This window comes from Camelus ferus, chromosome 5 (assembly GCF_009834535.1).
Source record: "Camelus ferus isolate YT-003-E chromosome 5, BCGSAC_Cfer_1.0, whole genome shotgun sequence".
In the NCBI taxonomy this organism is placed as follows: domain Eukaryota; kingdom Metazoa; phylum Chordata; class Mammalia; order Artiodactyla; family Camelidae; genus Camelus; species Camelus ferus.
Genome location: NC_045700.1, coordinates 45,754,543 through 45,763,898, shown reverse-complemented (window position 1 = coordinate 45,763,898; position 9,356 = coordinate 45,754,543). Strand labels below are relative to the sequence as shown.

The 9,356-nt window shown below is 41.8% G+C and overlaps 1 long non-coding RNA gene across 1 annotated transcript; it reads right to left on the bottom strand.

The window, feature by feature from the left end:
- Positions 1 to 6,475: 6,475 nt before the first annotated feature.
- Positions 6,476 to 8,833, bottom strand: LOC116663869. Its single transcript, XR_004320234.1, has 3 exons — positions 8,775 to 8,833; positions 7,703 to 7,764; positions 6,476 to 6,563 (listed from the first exon to the last, which is right to left on the bottom strand). It is a non-coding gene; the product is annotated as an uncharacterized LOC116663869 (long non-coding RNA).
- Between the last annotated feature and the right edge of the window lie 523 nt (positions 8,834 to 9,356).

Below are 9,356 nucleotides of genomic sequence, written 5' to 3'. Positions count from 1 at the left end.
CAGTAAACACCAGAAGCTGGAAGAGGCAAGCAAGAGTCTCCACTGCAGGTTTCAGAGGGCCCTGCCAACACCTTGATTTCACACTTCTAGCCACCAGAACTATGAGGCAATAAATGTCTGTTATTTTAAGACACCCAGTTTGTGGTACTTTGTTACAGCATCCACAGGAAACTAATACAGTTTCCCTCAAATACATACTACTCAGGTTTTGTTTTTGTTTTTTAAGGCTTAGGACTTCTTCAAGAATTCTTACTACTGATCCTGGTTATTCACTCTTGATTTATCTCATTTTAAGACCAAGGAAGTAAATTATTAATATAGTTCAGATAATATAAAACTAAAATTTTATCATAAGTTGATTTTATTTTAATGTGAATCTGTCCCAGCAGCAATGAGAGCTTGATGCTTGGGCCGTGGCTTAAATGTCATTCCCTATTAAAATCCTTTGATAAAATCCTGATTCCAAGTCTAGGATAGGGAAAATACACGTGAGCCTGGAGTATTTTATTGCACAAGAAAGCAAGGAAGTGTTCAAAGACTAAGCAGGATATGCCATAAAGTTACAGGACGTGACAGGAGGCATCACGAAAGGGCTCTTCCTACCCAAATTTGGAACAACGTGAGCAGCAAATGGAATAATGGAGTAATGATAATAATACGACTTGTTTGTTTAAAAATAATAATAATCCCTGTTCCATGGTGATACTCAAATGAAAGAAGGACAAAGAGAGAGATTTTCCTTATAGAACAATGTCAACTAATAAATATAAAGGAAATGGTAGGTTAGAAAATGACCATTTTGCAACATGTGAATTATCAATTCAGGCAAAGGATACAAAAAATATGGGGTAACATGGACTCAAAGTATCACTGCACAGAGGACTTACTAACTATAAAGGAGGAAACGCAGGAATATGGGGGACACCTCACTAACTGGTGGGTCACTAGTTGAATGACCACACGTAGCAACATGTTGTGTGCCTCCTGGTGTGATGCAAAAAGACATGCAATCTCACCTATACAATATTTTTGCCAAAAATGTTTCCCTTAAAGTAATCAAGAGAAAACAATCAGACCAATGCAGAATGTGATATATTCTACAAGGCAGCTGACTTGGTCTCTTCAAAAATCCAGTGTCATCAAAAAAGGAGGGGGCAATTATTCTATATTAAATGGGACTGAAGACACAACAACTAAACATAATTCATGAATCTCGATTTGATCCCAGATTGAAAAAATTATAAAAAGATATTTGGGGAGAAACTGAATACAAATTATACATCAGAATTATTGCTAATTTTCTCAGGTGTGACCCTGGTATTATGGTTACATGGGGGAAATGTCATTATTCTCAAGAGATGCATGCTAAAATAAAGAGTCACAGTATCTGCAACTTTCAAATGTTAGCAATTGATTAATCTAGGTGAAGGATGTATAGATGTTCATTTTATTATCCTTTCAACTTTCTTATAGATTTGAAAATTTTCAACTTAAATGTAGGGTGTGGAGACTTGAACATGGTCTCAATGGTGTGTGTGGGTTTTTTCCTTCATGATCCTGAATGGTAAAGCATTCCCCATGTCTTTGTAAATTATCTTTTGTTTCAAATGCCTTCACTCCAACCTTCCTGAAGCACCTGAAGCTGAACTCACACCTGTTCCAAGCAAAGCACAGTTCCCACTGCCGGAAAGGTGCATGGTTTCCCTCTTCACACCTACACCACTGGGAGCATTTTTCTGCTTCAGCACCTCACATGTTTGTCATTTTCTCATGGATGTGTGCAGCTTTAGGAATCTGTCACTGTCTCCTTGTGACTTAAAGATGAATCATTCTCACAGTCTCTAGAAGAAAAGATACCATATCACTTCCTCACTGCTGTGGAGTGAGAGGGCGCCATGCCAACAGTCCTCGGCTCAGATAACTAGTGGATTCCAACAGTGGCTTCCAAAGTTCATAACAGATGCCAAGGTATGTTGGGAACATGACTGGGCTAAAAATTGGGAATCTCCTTGGGAAAGTCCTTTCACCTCTCAGGGCTTCTGTTTCTTCATTAGTTAAAAGAAGTAATTGGAATGAGTGTTTTTAAAGTTCTCTTCAAGCTCTCACAGTTTATGGTTCAAGTCCTTGCTTTCCTGGGACAGACATAGCTATCACCATGGTCCAAAAGGCAAAAGTTAGGGCTAAGTCTTCTCCTTGAGGACAGTCTTCAAATTCTTGGATGCTGCCATGGGGAAGTAGCACCCTCAGCTCTTCTCCAAGCAAAATGGGAATATTTTTAAAACCTAACCCACCTGGCCTATACTTGTCTTCTTCCTGGAAACAAACGTATCTGTTGGCAACTTGTGAAGCCTCAGAAAGAAATTGATTCCACATGCTCTATAAAGAGAGTATCAAAGGAGGACATTCTGTGTAGAATATTGTTATCTGCTTCCTTTATTCTCTAAAGCTGAACATTGTCTGTTAGCTATAGGACCCTTTGGAAAATTCTGACAGAGCCAAAGGATAGAAGATGATGGAAGATCTGGGCAGAAATTGCAAAAGGAACCAGTAAATTTTCATCCAGGGTGTGACCAGGGCAGATAAAGAAGATGAAAAGTACAAGAGGTTGGTTATAAACAGAGAAGAAAAAAATGTTAGAAAATAACGTACTGGGAACTGATTCTTTTTCCACATTCAGTTCACTACCCTATGCTTCAATGGCATTTTCTATCCTGTTCGCTTTTATAATAAATAATGATGCAAAAATATTTAAACAACATCTTTCCCTGGTTAACCATTCAAGCCAAGCAGCAATCCACAAAACTGTGACAGTCTCCAGAGTGGAGGAGAAGCCACTACATTCTTAGGATTAGCTAACAGAGTTCAGATTTGCCTTCCATGAAACCCAGAAGTGGGCCTGCCCTACCTCAAGGGGACACAGGCCAAATCAACTGTTCTCTCTTTCACATGACTTATGCAAGAATGCATTAAAACAAAGTTAAAGAAAAGAAAAAAGATTTCCTTTTAAAAGAAAGAACCCAGTACTTGGGAAGCTCTGGCCACCACAACCGAGAGCTGAAGTGATTTATGGTGCCCCTGTCTGCATATTTTCCTAGTTAAATTAGATTTAGCATTCATTGTCTATTCAACAATTTTGCTATAGTCAGTGTATATGTTGTTAAAAAAAGAGTTTTGGTACTTCAGAGAGCTAATGGGGGCATGTCAGGGAGCTCAATCCTTATTGTGAGCTGTATTTATGTAAATAATTTGTTTTGTTCATTCTTTTATAGGCATCTCTTCCTTCCAAATGTAAATTCCATAAAGGTAATGTTTTTCACCACTGTATCCCCAACCTGTAGCATATAGCGAAATGCAATAAGGATGATATAAAGTTTGTAATTGTAATAGAAACAAATCTGACTCCATATTAGATCTGTTCCTTTGGCTTTAACCCTGTGTCCTGTTTTCCAGGCTTAGTCTTGCAAGCTCTATAACTTTTGTAAAAGAATGTTGTCTATAGCCTGAAATACACAGGAGAGCCTATTCTCAAGGCTCTGACCTTTAAGAATATTAACACTTTTCCATTCATATAAAGATAACAAGTTGCAGAATAGAAAATAACATTTGTTTTGTTGGAGGTTTTACAGGGACACCATGACCTGACCCACTTGGACAGCTGCAATAAAGGATTTCAAGAACAAAGAATTCCTACACCAAGAAGTTTGCAAGAACCAACCACATCCCCTCCCCCTTTATAGAATAAAAGGAGCCTGAATTCTGACTTGGGGAAGATGGTTCTCCAGGATATTAGTCTGCCATCTTCTTGGTTTGTGGACTTTCTGAATAAAGTCGCTATTCCTTGCCCCAACACGTCGTTTCCCAATATACTGGCCTGTTGTGCGGCAAGCGAGTTTGGACTCGGTAACATAACCAGGGGGAAGAATTGTGATATAGCTTTCTATTTATTTGCATCTTTCTTTATAATTCTCAGGCGACCTTTTTTTTTTTAAGTTTTCTTTATATAGATTGCAGAGCACATTTCTCATTTAGCTCATTATTCCTGGGTATTTTGTGAGTTTTATTTATTTTTAAAAATGCAGTCTCTCTTTCTCTCATTATATTTTAAAGACCATCAGTGCTAGCCTTTTGCTTTGAGTATATCTATCCTGCTTGCGGCCAACACACTAAACTCTCATATTAAATCCAATAGTTGGAGGGTCATTTTGCTTGATTCCCTTAGTAGGCTAGGTATAAAGCCATATCATCTGTAAATAATAAAATTTTGTCTTTTTTTCCCAATGGTCTAAATCTTGTTTCTGTTTCATCTTTAATTGCACTTAGCTACAAACTGGGAAAGACATCAAATGATAATGGTAGTGGTGGGTGTTCTATAATCCATCCATGGTTCTAATGAGAAGCCCTCTGGTGTTTCCTCATCCTGATTTTCACAACTGGAGGCCAGCAACCTCTCATGTGCTCACTTCCTTTCACTTTACTCTTATTACAGGCCACTTAAAGTAATCCTAATGTAATAATGTAGTCTTAATAACACCAAGGCGGTTAGCTCTCAAAGAAGTTTCCTTTCTGACCCTAAACCACAATGTGAGAGCATCTCTTTGCCTCTGTTAAGTACACACACACACACACACACACACACACAGCAGATGTAGCACATCCAAGCTATGCCACTCCTGGGATTCGGGGGCTGTGGAGGGCAGAGGAGCAACACTGATGTCTGAAGGGCTCCAGCATATCCATAGCACTTGTGGCTAAGACAGTTCCTGCAGCTCTGAGAACACCAAGAGCTAGCACCCTTGGCATAAACATGCACATTCCCATGGTGAGTCCTGGCAGCGCCGTATGAATAAACAAATAGCAACTGTGTTTGTCCTAATCAGCACAAAAAGTGAACAGCATATTGAAATGATATAAAGAGAATTACTTCTACTCCGGCCCCAGACTATGACCCTGGTGGACTCTGGCTCTTCCCCTTGGTCCACCCACCCATTTTGCTTGAGCAAATTCGTTTTCCATCCCCCTATTTAATTCAAAGCAGGTTGAGACTGGAAACCACTTTGGAGCTCACAGAGAGACTCTGCACTTCTTTGGTCTCAGACCTTCTCCACCCCCTGCACACCTCTCCTCCTTTTCAGAGCCAAGCTTTGCCACTAGCTGCCTCCAGGTGATGAAGACCGAGATCACAAACACAAGGGAATACATCGGCAGGTGCAACGGCCCCAGGACGTAAGTGTATGGACCTGAAGCTCCACCTAGGCACAAGGAGGGCTTCTCCAGGGAATCTCATTCTCCCCAGCCCACCGTCCAAGCTTTTGTGCTGTCTGGGCAGCCATGGGGAAGACTGGCATCATCTCCACTGTCCTGGGCACTCAAGGCTACTCCCAAGACTTCTCTTGGGTTTTGCCAACTATGGCAGCAAGAGAGCCATTAATCAGAGAGCTGGGTGGCAGATGACAACAGGTTATATTTCCTCTTCAGCCAGCCTTTGGCCCTGGCTCTACTGCCACCACTACTCTCAAGTTATGTTCAAATAACTCAGAATCTCCCTTCCCCCTTCTTACCCCCCTGCATGGCTACAGGCGCCCTACTCTAGTAGGGGAGGCAAGAGTACATATGTGTATGCATATTGGTGCTCATGAAATGGGGGCAGAAGGGTGACTGCTTTTGTCCCCACCCCACCCCTGCTTCCTCCCTGCTCCTCTCACCCCAAAAGTCTACAGCAAATGTGCTGGACCAAGCTATATTCCAGAGCTAACTCTAACCCCAACTTTTCTAATATTTGTCCCCAATTCTATGTTTCCCCTGGTTTAGCTTCATTCCAATCCCCAGCCCTGTCCAGTGTTCACCCCTAATGCTCTGCCCAACAATCCAAACCCTGGTATTATACTAATAATAATTGTAGCTAACATTTGTCAGCTAGCCCATGCACACACACACACATATCCCAATATTTAATCTTTACATCAATCCTCTTAAGTAGGTACTATTATTATCCCCTTTTGCAGATGAGAAAACTGAGACTCCAGGGGAATAGGTGGCTTTCCCAAAGTCACATAGCTTGTAAACAGCAGAGCTGAGATTTGAACGCAGGACCTTCAATCCTAACCTCGGAGCTCGTACCAACACTGAAAGTTTTACCCCGTACCTTCAATCCAGCCTCAACCCCACCCTCAGACTCAGACTCTCCAGATCTGATGGCAGACTGAGCTCCTTGATAATGCAGCTGAGCCCCACAACCTGCTACCCAAAGTCACAAGGCAGTGTCTGCCCCACCATGCCCATCAGGGGCTCCCCTCCCCTCCCCTTTCCCCTTCCATGGCCAAAAAGAGCCCAGGCCAGTGAGAGGTCAATTCTGAGCCAGGCCAGGGTGGTAAGCTCATGGAAGCAGCTCATGGAAGCCCTAGGGAGTTCGGCAGCTGCTGATTAAAATGAGCTGCAGACCCAGGAGACAGCCATGGCACCTCAGACCTACCTTGCAGGGCTGTGGAGGATGATGCACCATCAAAAGCATTCCTGTGTCTGGAAATGGCTGTGAAATCCAAGCAGTGGGCAACAGAAGAAGGCAGCTGTGGGAAGAATAGAAGGCCTGAGGGTGAGAGTCCACAGGAAAGAGGCCTGGGCAGAGGCCTTCACTTCCCCTGCGAGAAACAGCAGCAGAAACCACACGCTGCCACTCTAGCAGAACCCTGGGCTTTGACTGCTCTGAGCTGTGTCCCAGCAACTCCAGGCTGCCGCTCCACAACCTTCTGGACCAAATTGTGCTCTCCCACTTTATGTGGCTTTCCCAGCAAACATGCCCAGTTTTATTCTCAAACTGACTCAGCATCTCTGAGCTCTGTCTGTCCCTATTTCCCCATCGTCATGCTCTGGCACTTCCTAAGGCATTCATCACTATGGATTATTATTAATAATCAGGTGTAAAATTTGTTCAGAATTTATAGGCTAATTATTTAGTTATTACGTTCATAAGTCACTTAGTACTTTAAGGTGGGTATTATGCCCATTTTACAAATGAAGAAACTAAGTCCTAAACTCAATTGCCTCAGAACAAGCAACTGACAAAACACTTTAAGAGGATCAATTTAAGACAAACAGTTTCACGGTGCTTTTATTGAGATCAAGATAACATCTTTTACTGAGATCAAGATAATTCTACTTCTGGAAATGCTGAGCAGGCAAAACAAAACTTACCCACTGGTTTCTCCAGCCTTTGAGCCACCAGTTTAAGATACTTGAGTTAATTAACCAAATTACCCATGAGAACCCACACTCTTAACAGCTAGGCTATCCCATTGCTCTATTATTCCCTTTGTTCCTAGTCAGTCCACCAGGCCTAAACAAGTTGTGTGAGAAAGGAGTCAAAGAACCAGTACTGCAGAATTCCCACCAACCTACACCACAATACAAATAACTCAGTTATAAGACAGAACCTTGTAGTCCTAAATTTATGCATGGTATAGAAAGAAGAACTCTACCTAATTGTTCAAATCCCAACATAAAATATTTCCACAGAAAAGCAAAATTTGCTTGAAAAACAAGAAAAAAGCAAAAGATGCCATCAGAGTCATTTTGCATCTATTTAATTATCTCATTAAGACAATGCTTTCCAGCTACAGTCAGTGAACAGGTCAGGGGGAAATACAACAGCAAAGAACAAGTACGAAACATGAGGGTTCTAAACTGGGGCCATGGAATCTTTACTGACCTTCAAGGGGTCCAGGCACATCTTGGAAGCTCCTTCAAAAATTTGTGTGTATGGGCATTTTTCTAGAAAGAAGGGTCATAGCCATCATCAAGAGACCACTGGGGGAGAAAAAAACCACTAGGAACCACTAACTTATAGTAGAAATAAGCATCTTCTATAATTCAGCAATATTTTCTGAAACCCAACTGCCCTTCCCTCCTGAAGGAAGTGACCTCTCCCCTAGTGGCACCTTAGAGGAGCTGGGGGCACCTGGAACTCAGTGACACCATGCTTGGCAGCCCACCTGGTAGTTCCTATCATTCCTGTGCCCACCTAGCCCCCTCAGTAATGGAAGGCCAAGCATGATCCCACAGCACCCCATTTAAACCAAACCAGGAACATTCAAAAGAGCTGAAAGGAATAGAGCATGGAGAATAAACATCCAGGCCACAAGAGAGCATAGCTCAGGTAGCCTGCAGAATTGTCCAGGGAGGCCCGAAGGGCTGGAATTACTCAGGGAAGCAGATGAGGTTTCCGAAGTTTAGGGAGGAAGAGCATATTACACAGGCTGGGCTTGCAGGTGTAACAAGAACAGATCAGAGGCAGGAACAGATTAAAGCAACAGACATGCTAGGAAAGAACAGATGGTCTGGTCCAGAGCCAGAGAGGAAATGAAAGGCAAGATGAAGGCCATATCATCAAATATCACTGAGAGATGAGGCTTGAACTTTTGTATGGAAGATGTCTGAGACTGGGCAGATTTCAATGGGGAAAGAGACTACGTGACTATGCTCTCCAGGAGGAAAAGACTGAGAAGTGGGATTTAAATAAATAAAAAATAGAAGAAAGATGATTGCTAAGAAGAGAAATTGGCCAGCACATGGAGTGTCAGGTATTAATTTGAAAGCACATGGTAGATGAATGGACAAGTCGGCAAGAGGCATATAAGACCAGATGCAGGTGTGGATGAATGGGGTGACTTAAGTCAAAGGAAATGGAGGGATCCCACCCACCACATGCCTGCAGTCTGCCTGCATGGAGGTCTGCCCTCAGCTCTAGTAACTGACTATTAATATAGAATTATTGTAAATACCTGTGATGGTCCCAACATCCATCTCTGCCACATCTCATCTGAGCAGCCTTTTTCCAACTGAGTAGCAAAGATTAAAGAAAAAATATAAATTATAGCACAAGAAAGTCAGAAAATGACCAATCACCTCCTAGTCAGTTCTAGAATAGGTCCCACACCTTCCATCTAGTGTGCATTCTTTTCCTTGACTTGTTATTGTGAAATTGTGAAATTCTCAACATCCTAATGACTATCAGTAAATGACTGGTTGAATAGATTAGGGTTTATCTATACTCTGGAACACTATGCAGTTACTTTAAAGAATGAACACATCAGGGGAGGGTACAGCTCAGTGGTAGAGTGCCTGCTTAGTATGCATGAGGTCCTGGGTTCAATCCCCAGTACCTCCACTAAAAAATAAATAAGTAAACCTAATTACTTCCGCCACAAAAAATTTTTTAAACTTAAAAAAGAATGAACACATCCAGATGTACTGACGTGGAAAAATGTCCAATATTCCTGCTGGGTAGAGAAAAACAAGATGGAGATCATATCTATAATATGATCCCACTTGTTTAAAAAAAATACAAGTAAATATAATTGTGC